This window comes from Eretmochelys imbricata, chromosome 22 (genome assembly GCF_965152235.1).
Source record: "Eretmochelys imbricata isolate rEreImb1 chromosome 22, rEreImb1.hap1, whole genome shotgun sequence".
Taxonomy (NCBI): domain Eukaryota; kingdom Metazoa; phylum Chordata; order Testudines; family Cheloniidae; genus Eretmochelys; species Eretmochelys imbricata.
The window spans coordinates 797793-817174 of record NC_135593.1 but is presented as its reverse complement, the minus strand read 5'-3'; the positions used below and the strand labels follow the sequence as shown (position 1 = coordinate 817174).

Here is a 19382-nt window from a genome sequence, read left to right as displayed (position 1 = left end):
ACAATGCCAAGGATTCGGGAGACACCCAAGTGTGAGCCCAGGGCTCAGGGAGAGCTGGGGGAGGGCGTCTGTGTTATACTAATAAAGTAAGACCAACAGGATCTTGTAAAAGGGACGAGGCAAAATGCCACATTTATTGTAAATATAATAAAAATATAGAAAACACACACAGCTCTGTCATTACTTATTCCTTACTTATCTGCAGATACATTCATACATTGAGTCATACAAGTTCTGCATAGAGGTTATAGTGACCAGCCTAGACGTTGCCCATGACAGAGCACTGGCCAGGTGGCCTGGACACGAGAATGGAGCCAAGTCCGTGTCAGATGCGCCTCCGATGCTCCTGGAGGGTGGTGGCAGAACCGGAGACTGAAAGTTCTCAGTTTGCAGAGTCCATTTTTATAGGAATTTAGTCCTATGCCAGCCGCGCCAGTTAAGGGCTTTCTGTGGTTGTTGTTACAAAAAGTGCCAATCTCCATTACAAAGTATCAGTTTACAGAGTAGAGTCAATTGAGCAGAACCAATTGAGCAAGTCAAGTCAATTGAGCGGTTTGTGTTCATAAGCGTTGTCATAAATATAAAGGGAAGGGTAAATCCCTTTAAAATCCCTCCTGGCCAGAGGAAAAACCCTTTCACCTGTAAAGGGTTAAGAAGCTAGGATAACCTCGCTGGCACCTGACCAAAATGACCAATGAGGAGACAAGAGACTTTCAAAGCTGGAGGGGGGGGAGAAACAAAGGGTCTGGGTCTGTCTGTGTGATGCTTTTGCCAGGGACAGAACAGGAATGGAGTCTTCGAACTTAGTAAGTAATCTAGCTAGATATGCATTAGATTCTGATTTCTTTAAATGGCTGAGAAAATAAGCTGTGCTGAATGGAATGAATATTCCTGTTTTTGTGTCTTTTTGTAACTTAAGGTTTTGCCTCGAGGGATTCTCTATGTTTTGAATCTAATTACCCTGTAAGGTATTTACCAGCCTGATTTTACAGAGGTGATTCTTTTTATTTTTTCTTCTATTAAAATTCTTCTTTTAAGAAACTGAATGCTTTTTCATTGTTCTTAAGATCCAAGGGTTTGGGTCTGTGGTCACCTATGCAAATCGGTGAGGATTTTTATCAAACCTTCCCCAGAAAAAAGGGGGTAAGATTTGGGAGGATTTTTGGGGGAAAGACGTTTCTAAATGAACTCTTTCCCAATAACTGGTGTTTGGTGGTGGCAGCAGAAGTCCAAGGGCAAGAGGTAAAATAGTTTGTACCTTGGGGAAATTTTTATCTAAGATGGTAAAAGTAAGCTTAGGAGGTTTTCATGCAGGTCCCCACATCTGTACCCTAGCATTCAGAGTGGGGAAGGAACCTTGACAGGGTCAATCTCAATTACAAGCAAGCAAAAGTGTCAACTCAGGGAGAGTATCCAGTGTAGCAGCCATGTTAGTCTGTATCTGCAAAAAGAACAGGAGGTCTTGTGACACCCTAGAGACTAACCAATTTATTTGAGTATAAGCTTTCGTGAGCTACAGCTCACTGCATCGGATGAAGTAAGCTGTAGCTCACGAAAGCCTATGCTCAAATAAATTTGTTAGTCTCTAAGGTGTCACAGGTCCTTCTTTTCCTTTTTCAGAGAGAGTAGTGGCAATTGAGCGGTTTGTGTTGTAAGGTGTCCATGTCAATTACAAAGCATCGCTTAGAGTTAATTAATGGCTTACAAGGTACTTAGAATCAAACGATAGTTTGCAAGCTTTAACACAGACACTGTCAAGAGCTATGGAGAGCTGCAAATCAGTACTGCAGAATTACAATTATTTCAAATTACAAATATTAAAAATATGCCTATATAAAATATGCCTACAGCATGGCCCTGGCACTCCTTTCTTCAGGCACCATGTGGGAAAGAGGAGAAGTGTGGCAGCAAGTACAAACTTGTGGGCATCAGGTGAAGTGGCGAGAATCCCAACCACCGGGTCAAACCACAGGACTGCAGGCATCAGTAGCCAGTTCTAGAGCCCCAACCCATTGCAGCCATCCCACCCAAAGGCCTGGCTCCAGGGGGCAGGAGTCACCTAGTAGACAGGGACAGCCAGAGACAGGGAAGGCGAGGAGTTTGAGCTCCAGGGATTTACCACAAGGTCCCACTGCGATTTGAACTCAGATTGCAGGATTCAGAGTCCTGAGTGCTGACCATTACACCATGGGACCAGCATCTGCTGCCTTCTCTTGCCATCAGTGAGCCTCACGAGGCTGGCTTGTGTGAGGGGACTGTTGGCCCTTTACTAAAACTTTCTGGGTTTTTTTGGTTGGCTAGTTCCCAGTCCCAATAGAAAGGGGAAGGGTCAATGTAACGAAAAGGGTTTCTTCAGGTATGTTGGCAACAAGAAGAAAGCCAAGGAAAGTGTGGGCCCCTTAATGAATGAGGGAGGCAACCTAGTGACAGAGGATGTGGAAAAAGCTAATGTACTCAATGCTTTTTTTGCCTCTGTCTTCACTAACAAGGTCAGCTCCCAGACTGCTGCACTGCGCATCACAACATGGGGAATAGATGGCCAGCCCTCTGTGGAGAAAGAGGTGGTTAGGGTCTATTTAGAAAAGCTGGACGTGCACAAGTCCATGGGGCTGGATGAGTTGCATCTGAGAGTGCTAAAGGAACTGGCGGCTGTGATTGCAGAGCCATTGGCCATTATCTTTGAAAACTCGTGGCGAACGGGGGAAGTCCCGGATGACTGGAAAAAGGCTAATGTAGTGCCAATCTTTAAAAAAGGGAAGAAGGAGGATCCTGGGAACTACAGGCCAGTCAGCCTCACTTCAGTCCCCGGAAAAATCCTGGAGCAGGTCCTCAAAGAATCAATCCTGAAGCACTTACATGAGAGGAAAGTGATCAGGAACAGTCAGCATGGATTCACCAAGGGAAGGTCATGCCTGACTAATCTAATCGCCTTCTATGGTGAGATTACTGGTTCTGTGGATGAAGGGAAAGCAGTGGATGTATTGTTTCTTGACTTTAGCAAAGCTTTTGACACGGTCTCCCACAGTATTCTTGTCAGCAAGTTAAAGAAGTATGGGCTGGATGAATGCACTATAAGGTGGGTAGAAAGCTGGCTAGATTGTCGGGCTCAGCGGGTAGCGATCAATGGCTCCATGTCTAGTTGGCAGCCGGTGTGAAGTGGAGTGCCCCAGGGGTCGGTCCTGGGGCCGGTTTTGTTCAATATCTTCATAAATGATCTGGAGGATGGTGTGGATTGCACTCTCAGCAAATTTGCGGACGATACTAAACTGGGAGGAGTGGTAGATACGCTGGAGGGCAGGGATAGGCTACAGAGGGACCTAGACAAATTGGAGGATTGGGCCAAAAGAAATCTGATGAGGTTCAATAAGGATAAGTGCAGGGTCCTGCACTTAGGACGGAAGAACCCAATGCACAGCTACAGACTAGGGACCGAATGGCCAGGCAGCAGTTCTGCGGAAAAGGACCTAGGGGTGACAGTGGACGAGAAGCTGGATATGAATCAGCAGTGTGCCCTTGTTGCCAAGAAGGCCAATGGCATTTTGGGCTGTATAAGTAGGGGCATAGCGAGCAGATCGAGGGACGTGATCGTCCCCCTCTATTCGACATTGGTGAGGCCTCATCTGGAGTACTGTGTCCAGTTTTGGGCCCCACACTACAAGAAGGATGTGGATAAATTGGAGATAGTCCAGCGAAGGGCAACAAAAATGATTAGGGGTCTGGAACACATGACTTCTGAGGAGAGGCTGAGGGAACTGGGATTGTTTAGTCTGCGGAAGAGAAGAATGAGGGGGGATTTGATAGCTGCTTTGAACTACCTGAGAGGTGGTTCCAGAGAGGATGGTTCTAGACTATTCTCAGTGGTAGAAGAGGACAGGACAAGGAGTAATGGTCTCAAGTTGCAGTGGGGGAGGTTTAGGTTGGATATTAGGAAAAACTTTTTCACTAGGAGGGTGGTGAAACACTGGAATGCGTTGCCTAGGGAGGTGGTGGAATCTCCTTCCTTAGAAGTTTTTAAGGTCAGGCTTGACAAAGCCCTGGCTGGGATGATTTAATTGGGGATTGGTCCTGCTTTTGAGCAGGGGGTTGGACTAGATGACCTCCTGAGGTCCCTTCCAACCCTGATATTCTATGATTCTATGATTCTAATGGGAAATCAGGACCCTGAGAGTGACAGTGCCCTGGAGCAATGGTCACCAAGTGGTAGGGAACAAGTGAGAATTGGTTGATGGAGAAAAATTCCTGGTGAAAATTGGCAAAGCTGTGGATATTTTGAAAAGTTACAGTGAATTTACACATGAAGATACAAACAGAGAGACAAACACACAGAGAGAAAGAGAAAATCACACACTGCACAGGCCCACACAGACATAAACAAAAACCACACACACACTCACACACACAAAGCCTACACACATAAGGGAAAGCCACTCAAAACATACAAAGAACAAATCCACACCAAAAAACACAGAAAAAACACACAACAAGAAAGGACAAAATCCACATACCAAAAGAATACTAAGCAAAAACCAATATGCATGCAAAAATCATACACACACACACACACACAAAACTGGACAAGACATTCACAAAAATCACCCAGGACCCACATGCACATCAACACGACAGACACAAAACTTACCAACATACAGAAGTCAGGCAGGGTTTGAGGCTCACAGCCAGGAGGGTGTGCACACAGGTGATTTGGGGAGCAAAGATTGAAGGGGAGTCAGGGGGTGAAGAATCACAGGATGGGCAGCGCTCTGGGCTCTGCTTGACCCCTCCTGACACAGGCGGCTGGTGGAGAGTGGAGCCTTGTAGATGTGTGAATCTGCCCTGCACTCGGTAAAGGAAGGGACCTCGGTGTCTGCTGGGCTGCAATTGTATTTTCCGCAGGGCAAAATGATTGGCAGAAGCCATCTGCTTACAGAAAACCAGTACTCTAGCTGGGGTTTGAACTCACAACTGCAGCATGGCTCTATAAGTCCTGTGCACTAACCCATTGCACCACTGGAGCCCACAGTTAGGTGCTTGTCTCTTTAGTTCACAGATGGATGGGTTGGCGGGGGTTGCATTACTAAAACAAATCCATAGGAAAGGCTGCAGGGCAGCAGCAGCAGAGGTGGGGAGCCTCCTTCTGTGTGATCGAGCTGGTTCCCACCGCTGAGGGGAAGGTTGGTGCTTTGAGCCCACCCGGTGCTGGAACTTCTCCTTGGAGAGGTTAACGAGACTCTGAAGAAGTGAAGGGAAGACTTTTCTATTCCGGCTGATCTTCATCTGTCTCCTGTGGCCCTTCAGGCTCTCTGCTCCCCTGTTGGGGGGATGCAGAGGCAAGTCCCGACCTGGGTGAGTCACGGAGAGGCTGTGTCCCATGGTGTGTGTGTGGGAGAGGGGTAGGGCAGGGTTGGGTTGGGCTCCAGGGGAAAAGGTTGGGTATGACAGTGTGTGGGGGAGGGGGAAGGGTGTGTTTCTTAGGATATAAATGATGGCAAACACAGGGGTAGATACAGTGAAGCCCCGGGTCTGAGTGTTATGACCCTGTGCGGTGCTGCCATTCACCTTCCCCTCCTGTGGTCTCAGCTATCATTGAATCCAGCATTTTTTCACCTGTCATCGTCCCAGAGGTGTCGCACATGCCCCAAATATAGAGTGTCCCTCTTGGAGACGAGAGGACTGGAGCGGATTTCAGCTGCTGGACAGCTCTGCTGGGTTTTCTACATTCGCAAGGGGAACTGCTGAGTGTTTACATTCATTTCAAACATCCCCATTCAGCGGACTCCCGAACACACTGGAGAGGGTCCAGAAATCGATTTTCATTTGAAAAAGTTTTTAAAGGGAAGTGCTTGGATTTGAACTAGGAACCCATTGCCCTGCAGGCAACTATTCAACCAGTGAGCTACACTCTCAATAAAGACTGCCCTGTATAGCCCAGAGCAGGAACGGCTTTGAACCTGGGGGTTAGTGAACTTTATCTCTACACAAACCCCACGGCTTACAAGATCCCCACACCTGCCCTGTGTCACCAGAGCACAACAACAACTTTCCTTGGAGCACACACTGCTCCCCAGCTCTGTGCCCTTCCATCTCCCCAGCATTGCTCCAATCCCTTAAAGCAGGGTCTCAAACTCACTTTACCTTAGGGCCAGTGAAAATCCTCAAATTCTCCCAGTGGGCCAATAATGTCATTTATGCTGCCCAGAACCCGCTCCCCAAAACTCCACCCCCCAAAAAACTCCACCCCCCCCACCTGCCTAAGGCTCTGGGAGGGAGTTTGTGTGGGAGAAGAGGTCTGGGGTAGGGGATTGGGGTGCGTGCTCTGGGAGGGAGTTTGGGTGCAGAAGGGGTGAGAGGTTGGGCTCTGGGAGGGAGTTTGGGTGGGAGAGGGGGGTCTGGGGTGCAGGCTCTGGGATGCAGTTCGGGTCCTGGGTGCAGGCTCTGGGCTGGGGCAAGGGGTGGGGGTTCAGGAGGAGGAGCTGGGGGTGCAGGCTCTGGGAGGGTGTTTGGGGTCAGGAGGGGCTGTGTTGGAAGGGGGTGCAGGCTCTGGGAGGGTGTTTGGGGTCGGGAGGAGGTGTGTGGGAAGGGGGTGCAGGCTCTGGGAGGGAATCTGGAGGCTTGGGGATGTGATGCAGGCTCTGGGAGAGAGTTGGGGATGTGAGGGGGGTATGTGGGGTGGGGATGCAGACTCTGGGAGGGGGTTGGAGGGGCAGTGATTACCTGGGGCTCCAAGGTGGGGGGGGGAGCCTCCACACCCTGTTGAACGTACGCACCACGCCCACAGTGCCCCATTGGCCACAGGGGCGCTCGGGGGGGGCAGCATGCGCAGGCAAAGCCCCCCCCCAGCCCTGGGGCCACAGGGAGGGGCCGGCAGCCACTGGAGCAAGCAGGAAGACGCCGCTCAGCTCCGCTGTGCTGCCCGGGCCCCTGGAGTCGGGGGGCAGGGGGAGTGTCTGGGGGCAGCAGGTGGGGCCAAGGGAGAGACCTGGCGCCAAAACTGCTAAAGCCCTGCAGGCCACATTTGAGAGGTTCGCTGGCCGCAAATGTCCCGGAGGCTGGGAGTTTCAGACCCCTGATATAATTGCTTCAGCCTTGCAGTTTCCCAAGTCCAAAAGTAAACATCTCTTCAAATCCAAGGGAGTGGAGATCAGTCAATGTTCAGAGTCGTCCCACGTGAAAGCACCACGTTGTGGTTCATGCTGGCCCCATCGTGTGGCCATCACCTTTCCCTCCTCTCCCTTACAAGTTTTGGTATTTTGGATAGAAACTTTCTTCCCTCAGGAGAGACCTGGGAACCAGGGCTGCCAGCCAGACAAACACCTTTAAGAGGAGGTGTCCCTCTCCTGGTCAAAAAATGATCTCCCGCCTTCAGTTCAGTGACAGCCTGAATTGTTCCTTATCCCGCCAGAGCCGGAGGATTGAAAGTAGCAACATCAAACCCCTGTGTAGCTCACAGGAATGAACACAAACACTCCCTGGTATCTGAAGAGATGTTTCGTTTTACCCTTGGTCAAACGCAAGGCTAAAGGGAAAGGCGGTGGCCCCAGATATAAAGAGTGAAACACGACACATCATAGCTCTGCCCACAGTGACTGCAAAATCTTTTTACATACTTCTTATGACCTCAGTGTATTGTTTTCTCTGGAGTCTAAACCTTGACTGTACCTTGACCAAGAAATTTGGATCTTGATAAAAGGAATCGACTACCCCTGGTTAAGGCCATGGACTTGACACCCACTGGGGTGTCCTACACAGGTACCAGTACTAACAGCAATGGCTCCCTTTTAGCCATAGTTTTTAATCAGGGCAATAAATTGAAACAAACCCCTGTTAAATCATTTGTCAGCCTGAGCCCTTCACCCACAGTCCGTAAGGCATTGGGCCACCACGTGGATGTTTCATTTCCCTCCTCAATTTCACACAGAGATACAATTTCCTTTGCACAGATCCATGAACAGCAAAACCTCCCTGTGTCTCTTGTCTGAGCCAGGGCACTCAATTCCAGTGAACCCTTCTCTCCTGCAATGGCAATGGTCAGAGAGAGGGAAGTGGCCACCTGCGTCCCTGTCGGGGAGACATTGGCTCGGCTCTTTCTTTATGCTGCTCTTGTTAGTCCATGAAACATCAAGGATGGAATGCAAGGCTGAGTTCACGCACCAACCCCCTGAAAAGTTTCCATGCCCCAGAGAAAACCCGACCCCTGCTATTGGAATGATGTGCTGGAGATTTGAATAGGAAAGGGACTGTCTGCTTGTCAACGTGGGGAATGAACAATGATCTACAGCAATGTCGTTAACACAAACACACTCTCATCGTGCTCCAGCCGGAAGGGGAATGGGCAGGAATTCTCGCTGTTCAGCCATGGACACGCTTACACTAATGCACAGCCTTGAGTGTGCTGGGGAAGCTGGTCTGAGCAAACAATTTGAAGTGACAATTCTGGGAGAACTGAATCATAGTGTAGTGGAGCAGCTGCACGTCCAGTAGTTGTGGCCGAGTGGTTAAGGCGATGGGCTAGAAATCCATTGGGGTCGCCCCGCGCAGGTTCAAATCCTGCCAACTACGGAAGCACTGGGCTGTTATTATTACTGTAGTCTTAGTGCCTGAGCATCCACAGTGTGAACTGGAGCCAGATCTGTTCTCTTTGGCTGTCTACACTTAAAATGTTGCTCTGACACTTCTCTAGCGCCTTGGGTAGACAGTCACTACACCGACTGGAGGGGTTTTCCCATCCCTGTGACAGCTACAGGGACAGAACAATTTTTCCTTCTATTTAGCTCTATCTAACCAGGGCTCAGGTCCGCTTAACTCTATTGGTTTTGGGGTGTGGATTTTTCACACCCTGAGAGATGGAGCTCTGCCAGTTAAGTGCCCAGCATAAACCAGCACTTAGATCCCCCTTAGGATTTCCATGCAGGCACTGAACTGTGAGAGGAAAACATCAACTCACAAACACGGAGACTGAATTCCCCAAATTTAAGCTCTCTGCACTTTTGAGAAAGTCACAGAATTCAATTCATTCCTGCTAGGAGAGAGAAAAACATAAGTGACACTAAGTTTTTGGCTTGATTAAATAAAGTTAAGGGTTTAATTACTACAGTAAAAATATGTATCGATTCCTCTAAATAACACCATAACTTGAAATAGAAACAGAGAGAAATCTTGTCAGTGACGACTAATTTAACAAATGATCTCCCCATTATTAATTTCCACTGTGCCCCCACGGCAGGTCTGGGCCCCTCCAGTGTAACTGCTCCACATTTGCCTTTCCGTTAGAATTGGTTTTGGACACTCCCAACTTTGGAAAATTGTGCAATTCAGCATTTGAATAGTGACCCCGGCTCCTTCCTGCACCTGCTCTACATCGCTATACAGCACCTTCTCCACCTGCAGAGTCACCCGCAGGGTTCAGCAGGGACCCCTGGTAAGGACAGTGGGTGCAGCTAACAGCCCGGTGTGCCTGGCAGTGAGGCAGGGGCAGCCCGAGGCTGGAAGCTCTGAGTCAGCTGTGGAGAAACACCCCCCCACACACGAGTACAGCGATTGAATTCCCCAACTTTAGCATCATGACACCCTGTAGAAAGCCCCACGTGTCCGCTGTTTTTTCACAGGGTGATGCAAAAATCAGGTGACACCAATTTTGAAGTTTGAGTAAATAAAGTTGTGGAGATAGTTATTAAGCTCGCAAAAATATGCCAAGTATCTCTCTGCATAGCACCGGAAGATGAAATAGGAACAGAGAGAAACCTTGTCAGCAAAGGCTAATTTCCCAAAGATCCTTGTTACAATAGAGATATTCAGGCCTGCCTGTAAAGCCTATACTTTAAGAGTACAGGCTTTTTCTTATCACAGTATATTTTTACTGTGTGTTTTCATCACTTAGCTAGTTACGGGGTACAAAACAAAGAACCAAAATCACAATCTGCCTGTGTGCGGGCCTTCTCTCCCCAGGAGAGTCTGAGGCTGGGTTCTTAGGCTAAGGCCTTTGGCTAAGCTGCAGGGGCAGCCATAAACTGGGAAGCGAACGGTCACATCCTCACATCCCCAACCCGTCCCATTGAAATACGGTGGTATTGGGCGGTTAGGAAGACGATCCTGTCCTGATAGTGCCCATCACCACCAGATACAGAAACAGACCTTAAGAGAGCCTCCTGTCTGACAAGAAATCCCTTCTCAGTGGTTGTGGTTGTGAAACCCTCATTTCAATATATGTTATCTTTACGGCCCCCACTTTCCTGTTGTCAATCTGTCTGGTTCTCTAATTGTTTCTGACTGTTGTATAATTAATGTTGCTATGTGTAAGTTCATTAGTGTAGTGGGATATAATTGGTTAGAGAATTATGTTACAATATATTAGGACTGGTTAATTACATTTCAAGTAAAATGATTGGTTAAGGTATAGCTGAGAATATTACCATATAATCTGGAGTCAAACAGGAAGTGGAAGTGGAAATTGGAATCATGTTTGCGAAGTGGGGGAATGGGAAGAGGGAAGAGAGACACAGGCAAGGCTCTGCAGCGTCGGAGCCGGGAAGGGGGACGCGGGGTAAACGCTTTGCAGTGTCGGAGCTGGGAAGGGAACACTGGGGAACAGAGTCTACTGGTGTATAGAGATAAGCCCCAGTGGTGTGAAGGGCTTCAGAATATGCTTCCCTGGAAACTAACCCCAGGAAACATCGCATTGTCTGCACTTCGGACTTCTGGTCTTTTGCTGCTTACTGCTTGCATGACAAGAACTGGGGAAGAGGGCAGGGGAAGAGAAAGCCCTCTAACAAAATGGCTACCTTGCTCCTCTCCCTCCCCAGGCGCCAAGGATCCACAGGACTTGAGGCTCTGCTTGAGGGATCCTGGCACAGCGGCTGGTGGGGGAGAAAGGATTGTAGATTCTGACCTGCAGTCTGGAGGGGAGGGAATAATTCAAAGGGGCATTTTTGAGTCCTCCCTCATCCTCAGTGTCCCCCGGGCTGGCATTCTACACTCCACAGGGCCAAACAAACAAGTGGGTGGTGCCATTTGGTTAATGGAAACCAGTGCTCCAGGTGAGGCTTGAACTCACAACCTCAGCATAGCTCTTCTCAGCACTGCCCTATAAGTACTGCGCGCTAACCAATTGCACCACTGGGGCACCTGGCTATGGCTGCTCTCCCAGGCCCCTAGGGTGAGAAAGGCGAGGCGTGACCCCCCCCAAAAATTCTCAGTGGAGCTGAGAGCAGGAGGAGACAAGTGTTGGTCCTTGGTGGAGTGGGTTCTTCTGAAGGGTTCCCGGTACCATTTGACCCTCTTGTTCTTCTCTGTGCGATACCAGAGCTGACTGAGACTCAATGGAGAGTCTTGCTGCAGATCAACAGATCTGAAATCCCCGAGAACCAAGTCTAAGCATTAGTCCTGCTTTGGGACAGAGTCTCTCAGACAGGAAACTGCCGAGTCTGCACGAGCCATGAGGCTCCCTCGCTAACAGCTGAGATCAGTGAGAGCTGTGTGAAGCGCCGGGACCCAGGGGTGCGTGAACAGGGGGGCACAATGCCCCAGGACTTTTAGAAATGGGAGGGCTCTGCCTTACCACTTTGTAATGACCGTAAGGGTGAGGGAGGGTGGGGAGGGGGCGGAGAGCAGTGATCGGGAGGTGGGGTCTTGGGGGGAAGAGTCAGCGCAGGAGTGGGGCCTCGGGGAGAAGGGGTGATGCAGGTGCGTGGCTTCAACAGGAATGGATGGGGCTACTCTTCGGGCTCTGGTGGCCGCTACTTTTAGGGAGCCTGCACCGCTCTTAGTGGGACCGCAAGACATCCCAGAGGAGAGAGGGTGGCCAGCAGAGCAGTGACAGGGTGGAACGGCAAGTGACCAGCAATGTGGGCAGACAGGGGAGGGAGAAAGGGGCTTTCCCCCCAGGAGGTGAGAGGTGATCTCTGGGTTTTCATTGACCCAGGACAGCAGCTGGGAGTGAGGTGCAGTGAAGGGAGGGGCACTTCCAAAGAGCTTTTGGTCTCTGGATTTCAGAGCCCGAGGCAAAAGGACACCACCCAGCATACTGTGGGCGGGTGTTTTGCTCATAGTGTCGTGTTATGAATCCTGATTGTGGTGTTTTCCAAAGTTAAGATAAGATGATTTTCCTCCTTTTTATTAAAGTTTCTTTTCTCCACTCAGTGCTGGTGAGTGGGGAAAGTATTGCCTCTTAGAGGCAGCCAGTGGCCCTGGTTAGTTTCCCCAGATTACTGGGTGGGGGCTTAAGCGGATTGTGTGCTGTAGTGTTGAAGAGGAGCCCCAAGCACCCAAACAGGGAATTGTAACTTCAGCCTTCAGATTAAGAGCCAGATGAGGGAAGAGCATCTTCGCAAGCAGGCTGGCTAACCTAGTGAGGAGAGCTATAAACTAGGTTCACCAGGGGAAGGAGACCAAAGCCCTGAGGTAAGTGGGGAAATGGGATACTGGGAGGAAGCATAAGCAGGAGTGCGCGAGAGGGGAGGGCTCCTGCCTCATACTGAGAAAGAGGGACGATCAGCGAGTTATCTCAAGTGCCTATACACAAATGCAAGAAGCCTGGGAAAGAAGCAGGGAGAACGGGAAGTCCTGGCACCATGAAGGAATTAGGATGTGATTGGAATAACAGAGACTTGGTGGGATAACTCACATGACTGGAGTACTGTCATGGATGGATATAAACTGTTGAGGAAGGACAGGTAGGGCAGAAAAGGTGGGGGAGTTGCATTGTATGTAAGAGAGCAGTATGACTGCTCAGAGCTCAAGTATGAAACTGCAGAAAAACCTGAGAGTCTCTGGATTAAGTTTAGAAGTTTGAGCAACAAGGGTGATGTGGTGGTGGGAGTCTGCTATAGACCACCGGACCAGGGGGATGAGGTGGATGAGGCTTTCTTCCTGCAACTCATGGAAAGTACTAGATCGCAGGCCCTGGTTCTCATGGGAGACTTCAATCACCCTGATATCTGCTGGGAGAGCAATGCAGCGGTGCACAGACAATCCAGGAAGTTTTTGGAAAGTGTAGGGGACAATTTCCTGGTGCAAGTGTTGGAGGAACCAAGTAGGGGCAGAGCTCTTCTTGACCTGCTGCTCACAAACTGGGAAGAATTAGTAGGGGAAGCAAAGGTGGATGGGAATCTGGGAAGCAGTGACCATGAGATGGTTGAGTTCAGGATCCTGACACAGGGAAGAAAGGAGAGAAGCAGAATACGGACCCTGGACTTCAGAAAAGCAGACTTTGACTCCCTCAGGGAACTGATGGGCAGGATCCCCTGGGAGAATAACATGAGGGGGAAAGGAGTCCAGCAGAGTTGGCTGTGTTTTAAAGAATCCTTATTGAGGTTACAGGGACAAATCATCCCGATGTGCAGAAAGAATAGTAAGTATGGCAGGCGACCAGCTTGGCTTAACAGTGAAATCCTTGCTGATCTTAAACTCAAAAAAGAAGCTTATAAGAAGTGAAAGATTGGACAAATGACCAGGGAAGAGCATAAAGATATTCTTCGGCATGCAGGAGTGAAATCAGGAAGGCCAAATCACACCTGGAGGTGCAGCTAGCAAGAGATGTTAAGCGTAACAAGAAGGGTTTCTTCAGGTATGTTAGCAACAAGAAGAAAGTCAAGGAAAGTGTGGGCTCCTTCCCGAGTGAGGGAGATAACCTAGTAACAGAGGATGTGGAAAAAGATAATGTACTCTATGCTTTTCTTGCCTCTGTCTTCACGAACAAGGTCAGCTCCCAGACTACTGCACTGGGCAGCACAGCATGGGGAGGAGGTGACCAGCCCTCTGTGAAGAAAGAAGTGGTTCGCGACTATTTAGAAAAGCTGGACGAGCACAAGTCCATTGGGCCCGATGCGCTGCATCCGAGAGTGCTAAAGGAGTTGGCGGATATGATTGTAGACCAATTAGCCATTATCTTTCAAAACTAATGGTGATCAGGGGAAGTCCCAGACAACTAGAAAAAAGTTGAATGTAGTGCCCATCTTTAAAAAAGGGAAGAAGGAGGATCCTGGGAACTACAGGCCAATCAGCCTCACCTTGGCCCCTGAAAAATTATGGAGCAGGTCCTCAAGGAATCAGTTCTGAATCACTTAGAGGAGAGGAAAGTGATCATGAACAGTCAGCATGGATTCACCAAGGGCAAGTCATGCCTGCCTCATCTAATTGCTTCTATGATGAGATAAATGGCTCTGTGGATGAGGGAAAGCAGTGGACATGTTGTTCCTTTACTTTAGCAAAGCTTTTGACACGGTCTCCCACAGTATTCTTGAGAGCAAGATAAAAAAGTATGGGCTGGATGAATGGACGATAAGGTGGATAGAAAGTTGGCTAGATTGTCGAGCTCAACGGATAGTGATCAATGGCTCCATGTCTATTTGGCAGCCGATGTCAAGTGGAGTGCCCCAAGGGTCGGTCCTGGGGCCAGTTTAGTTCAATATCTTCATAAATGATCTGGAGGATGGTGTGGATTGCACTCTCAGCAAGTTTGCAGATGACACTAAACTGGGAGGAGAGGCAGATACGCTGGAGGGTAGGGGTAGGATACAGAGGGACCTAGACAAATTGGAGGATTGGGCCAAAAGAAATCTGATGAGGTTCAATAAGGATAAGTGCAGGGTCCTGCACTTAGGACAGAAGAACCCAATGCACAGCTACAGACTAGGGACCGAATGGCCAGGCAGCAGTTCTGCGGAAAAGGACCTAGGGGGTGACAGTGGACGAGAAGCTGGATATGAATCAGCAGTGTGCCCTTGTTGCCAAGAAGGCCAATGGCATTTTGGGATGTATAAGTAGGGGCATTGCCAGCAGATCGAGAGACGTGATCATTCCCCTCTATTTGACATTGGTGAGGCCTCATCTGGAGTACTGTGTCCAGTTTTGGGCCCCACACTACAAGAAGGATGTGGAAAAATTGGAGATAGTCCAGCGGAGGGCAACAAAAATGATTAGGGGACTGGAACACATGACTTCTGAGGAGAGGCTGAGGGAACTGGGATTGTATAGTCTGCAGAAGAGAAGAATGAGGGGGGATTTGATAGCTGCTTTCAACTACCTGAAGGAGGGTTCCAAAGAGGATGGATCTAGACTGTTCCCAGTGGTAGCGGATTACAGAACAAGGAGTAATGGTCTCAAGTTGCAGTGAGGGAGGTTTAGGTTGGATATTAGGAAAACCTTTTTCACTAGGAGGGTGGTGAAACACTGGAATGTGTTACCTAGGGAGGTGGTGGAATCTCCTTCTTTCAAAGTTTTTAAGGTCACGCTTGACAGAGCCCCGGCTGGGATGATTTATTTGGGAATTGGTCCTGCTTTGAGCAGGGGGTTGGACTAGATGACCTCCTGAGGTCCCTTCAAACCCTGATATTCTGTGATTCTATGATTCTATGTGCAGCCAGCTGAACTAACCTGGCCGCCTAAATGTATTCACCCATCCACCGCAAGAGCAAGCCCTGGGTGCTTCTCAGAAGCTGGGGAAAAGCCTCTTGGGGAAATATCTCCTGCGCCACCTCCAAAAAGACCCCTTGAGTGGGAACGGTCAGAGGCCTCACTGGGCGGCTGGCCTTGCTTTCCTACCACCTTGTGATGCTGGCCTCAGAGAGAATGCTGGTCTGTGGGTGGCCTTCAGTGAGGGTTCGGTATGCCAGGGAGCAGGGAGCAGGCTGTCTGTCTGTCTCTGTGGCTGTCTGCTGGCCACACATAGGCATGTTCCTCCTCTCCTCTTGCCCCACCCACGGTTGCTCTGTGCCTTTTAAGCCTTCCCTTGGAGCTGTCAGCACCAGCCACCTCTGCTCTAGGTGCCCAGAGGAGGAGAGGTGGCTGGGCTCCAGCCTGGGACACTTCCTCCCTCCTGCCTAGCCCTGACTATGAAGCCTGTCCCTGGCACTCCTTTATTCAAGCGCCATGTGGGCAAGAGGAAGAGGTTGGCAACTGCAGGTAGAAGGACCAAACTTGTAAGCATCAGGTGAAGCATTGAGAAACACAATGTTCAGGTGTCTCTAGCCAGACTGTTAAGTTCCAGGGCCCCAACCTATTTTGGCCAGACCATTGAACCAGCTGAACCAAAGACCTATCTCCAGTGGGCATCAGTCACCCAGGAAGAGGGAAAAAATTCACTCTGATTCACCCAGAGACACGGAAACCAAGCACCCTAAACTCTAAGGCTTTGCAGCAAGCCAACATAGACCCAGGAGGTCCCACTGGGATTTGAACTCAGATCGCAGGATTCAGAGTTCTGCATGCTCACCATTACACCATGGGACCTGCTGGCATTTCCATTTCTGGACCCCTGTGACTCTCAGCTGGCTGGCTAGCACTCTGCACTTCTTGCTTCCCTCCGGATGCTTCCTCTTGCAGGACTCTCTCTCCTCCATCAACTGTAGCCCTGCACTACCGGATCTGCGGGTCCTGCCCTGAGTCCCTGCATCCCCCTGCTTTGTCTCCATTCCCTGCAGGCCACAAAAATGTCAGGGGAGGCCGCCCCTCCCCTCACTTGGTGATCCTGCTCAAATTGTCCAGCTGCAGCCTCATCTCCTGGAACTCGGCCAGCTGTCACTTGATCCAATTGTACAGCAGCCCACAGCTTCCCCCTGGGTCTGCCCCAACTGGTTATTCCTTACAGGCTGACCTGACCCCCCTTCCAGCCCCAGATTCGCCCACTAATCATCCTACTGGTATTCAGAGCCACAGACATGGAGGTGCTGGAGGAGGCAGGTGTGACTCTAGGGTGGGGTTCTTCTCTAAAGATGGCTGGCAGAAAGGTGGTGCTCAGCTCTGTCAGTGACCTGCCCCTTTGCCTCGCTGCCAGGGGATGCAGACAGTTATGTAAAGTGCATAAAGGGAGTATTTGGTTCCAAGTGAATGTGAGGAATGTGCAATTATGAGAGGGAATTTCCATCCCTCCTTCATTTATGCAGCAGGGCCCCAGTGGCCTAATGGATAAGGCATTGGCTTCCTAAGCCAGAGATTGTGGGTTCAAGTCCCATCTGGGGTGAAAAGCTGCTTTCTTCTTCTGTATTGCAAGGAAACCTTGGTTTCATTTTCACCAAGGAAGCTGGGAGATGTTGGAACACAAAGTTCTGGTTCTTGGGAACAATCCTCCACAAATGTCACCTTCCACTTGACAATCGCTTTCTAAACCCATCAGTATCAAACAGTTAATACTAGTGTTTGTCTGAGAACAGACTGAAGGGGAGTGTTTCCTCCAACGTGTCAATGAACGAAACAGATGGAAAGAGCAAGGCCGTTCTGAAAGAGAACGGATCTGTCTGGAGACAAAGCAGAGCCTGAGGATGAGCAATGGTGTGAAAAGAAGAGGTTCAAATGTGTGTTAGATGTTAGTTAGGTTGGTCTGGCAAATTTAAAGAAAATACCAATGCCCTTAGCATGATGTGGACACTGGCCATTTCTGACCTTTTACTGAGTGTTCATTGAGAAATATTTTCCTTAATTATGTTATGGAATAAAGGGTGTCTTGCCCTTCGAGACAACATGGCCACATGGCATGGGCCAATGCGCACCTTCCAGCCAACTGCTAGAGAAGACAACAGCAACACAGACAGGGATGGCAGCAGGGCAGGCTGCAGCTCCAGGAAGATGGTGGTACCAGGTCTCATCAATGGGGAGGTGGCCACCCCAGCGTGCACAAGGCTGAGCCAGCAAGTGTGGTGTGTGCTGCAGCGTGCTGCTACTCACTTTTGCAACCGTGTTGCCCTGAGGACACTCATGTATCTGGGTAGTATCAGATCTCTGGACGGGCTCACAGAGCAGCTCAGCCTCGCTTGGCAGAGATTGGCCAGACCCCAGGAAGAGGAGGGCGTGCACTCAGGCCCTGTAAGGGGGTTCTCTCACCAGGGTGGCGCCCCCGCTGTTTGTCTCAGGGATTAGCTCACTCAGCCGGAGTTCCCACTCCTGGTGGTGCCTTGTCCATCGTTCTTGCCGCTTGCAGACCCACCTCAGTCCAAGTACAGCGGCATCCTCTTTATGACTCGGCCATGCGGCCGTGCCGGGATCTGTGCTCCTTCCTTCCAGGGTGATGGGGCAGGGGGTGGGTATCTCCAAATCCAGCCATGTCCCCAGTGGTGAGTGGCAGGGAACCAGGCCCACAGTACTCTGGGTTCCAGCCCAGGGATCCTGTAGAAACAGCTTCTGCTTCCTCTCCTTAACTGCCTCCACCAGTGCTGCTTCAATTCCCGGGGCTGCTCTCCCGCAGTCCCAGCACGTTGTTCGCCCTCTTCTCAGGGTCTCAAGCCTGCAAGTCCCAGCAACCAGCCAGGAGCTCTCTCTAGCTTCCCCTGGTCCCTGCTAGCAGCTGCCCTGCCAGAGGTGCTGTGACCCTATGCCCCATATTCTTCAGAGAGTGATTGTTATGATATACATATGGCATTACTAACATGTGTTTTATGCAAGATGGGTCATGTGAGATATCACTGGAAAGGTTAGACTGTTCTTGAACTCAAGATTTAGGCGCACTAAGTCCAGAGTCAACATGGCTGTCCTTGGGTTCAGGATTGCGTGGTCTAACGGCTTGAGTCAATATGGCACCGTGAACTACAGGGATGAATGACCTAATGGCCTGTGTCAATATGGCCACCCTTTGGTTCAGGGTTGCAAGGCTAATTGCCAGATCCAGGGGCCACTTTGGAAGGGCCCAGCTAACTCCACCGGGTCCCAGCCCAAGGCCCTCTCAAGTTAAGTGCATTTGCCACCCAGCCAGCCCAGATCCTACCGCAACATGCTGACATTACGTGGGTACAAGATACCACTCACTCCGCCTCCATGGGCCACTTTCTACCTTCTTTCCTGTAGCTCTCATCCAAATATCATCGGGATCTCTGGGTTCCCTGGCACTGGCAGCTCCGTGGAACTTTGTACATCGAACAAACAATTTTTTAGTGTAGACAAGGCCTCAATGTGCCTCGTTTTTTAATCATTCCTCAGAGATCAGGTTTTTTTAAACCTTATATCATTTTTGTTGCCTTGCTATGTCTGAAAGGAGACTAGCTCCAAATCTGTGCTTTTCAATCTTTTCCAAGATGTCTTTATTAATGATGAATAAAACTGATTCTGTAATAAGTGAGACCCTTACAATTATTATATGTCGCAGTCCTGAGCATATAATACTCAATAGATTGACTCAGTTCCAGGGTGAGAGGAGGACCTGTAGCTCTGGATCTCTTCAGGAGGATCTGGACTGGACTCTGATGTTATTTTTAATGACAGTTATTACAGTGGTGCCTAGAGATCAACCCAGCATGCAGTGCCATTGGACCAGGGGCTGTACAAACACTGTAGCACACAGTCCCTGCCCCAAAGAGCAGTCAGTCTCCATAGAGAAGCCAGCCCCAGGGTCTATAATAGAAATCTCCAGTAGAATACAGACAATAGACAGGGTCCCAGCTCAGAAGCTGAGTCCTCCCCCAGAC

General features: G+C 49.8%; 5 non-coding genes across 5 annotated transcripts; 2 read left to right on the top strand and 3 right to left on the bottom strand.

The window, feature by feature from the left end:
• Positions 1 to 2123: 2123 nt before the first annotated feature.
• On the bottom strand, positions 2124 to 2195 carry TRNAQ-CUG (transfer RNA glutamine (anticodon CUG)). The gene has a single exon. It is a non-coding gene; the product is annotated as a tRNA-Gln (tRNA).
• A 6279-nt stretch (positions 2196 to 8474) lies between these two features.
• TRNAS-AGA (transfer RNA serine (anticodon AGA)) lies at positions 8475 to 8556 on the top strand. The gene has a single exon. It is a non-coding gene; the product is annotated as a tRNA-Ser (tRNA).
• Positions 8557 to 11022: 2466 nt separating this feature from the next.
• Positions 11023 to 11116, bottom strand: TRNAI-UAU (transfer RNA isoleucine (anticodon UAU)). The gene is made up of 2 exons: positions 11079 to 11116; positions 11023 to 11058 (listed from the first exon to the last, which is right to left on the bottom strand). It is a non-coding gene; the product is annotated as a tRNA-Ile (tRNA).
• Positions 11117 to 16149: 5033 nt separating this feature from the next.
• On the bottom strand, positions 16150 to 16221 carry TRNAQ-CUG (transfer RNA glutamine (anticodon CUG)). Its single transcript has one exon. It is a non-coding gene; the product is annotated as a tRNA-Gln (tRNA).
• A 657-nt stretch (positions 16222 to 16878) lies between these two features.
• TRNAR-CCU (transfer RNA arginine (anticodon CCU)) lies at positions 16879 to 16951 on the top strand. The gene has a single exon. It is a non-coding gene; the product is annotated as a tRNA-Arg (tRNA).
• The last annotated feature ends 2431 nt before the right edge of the window (positions 16952 to 19382 follow it).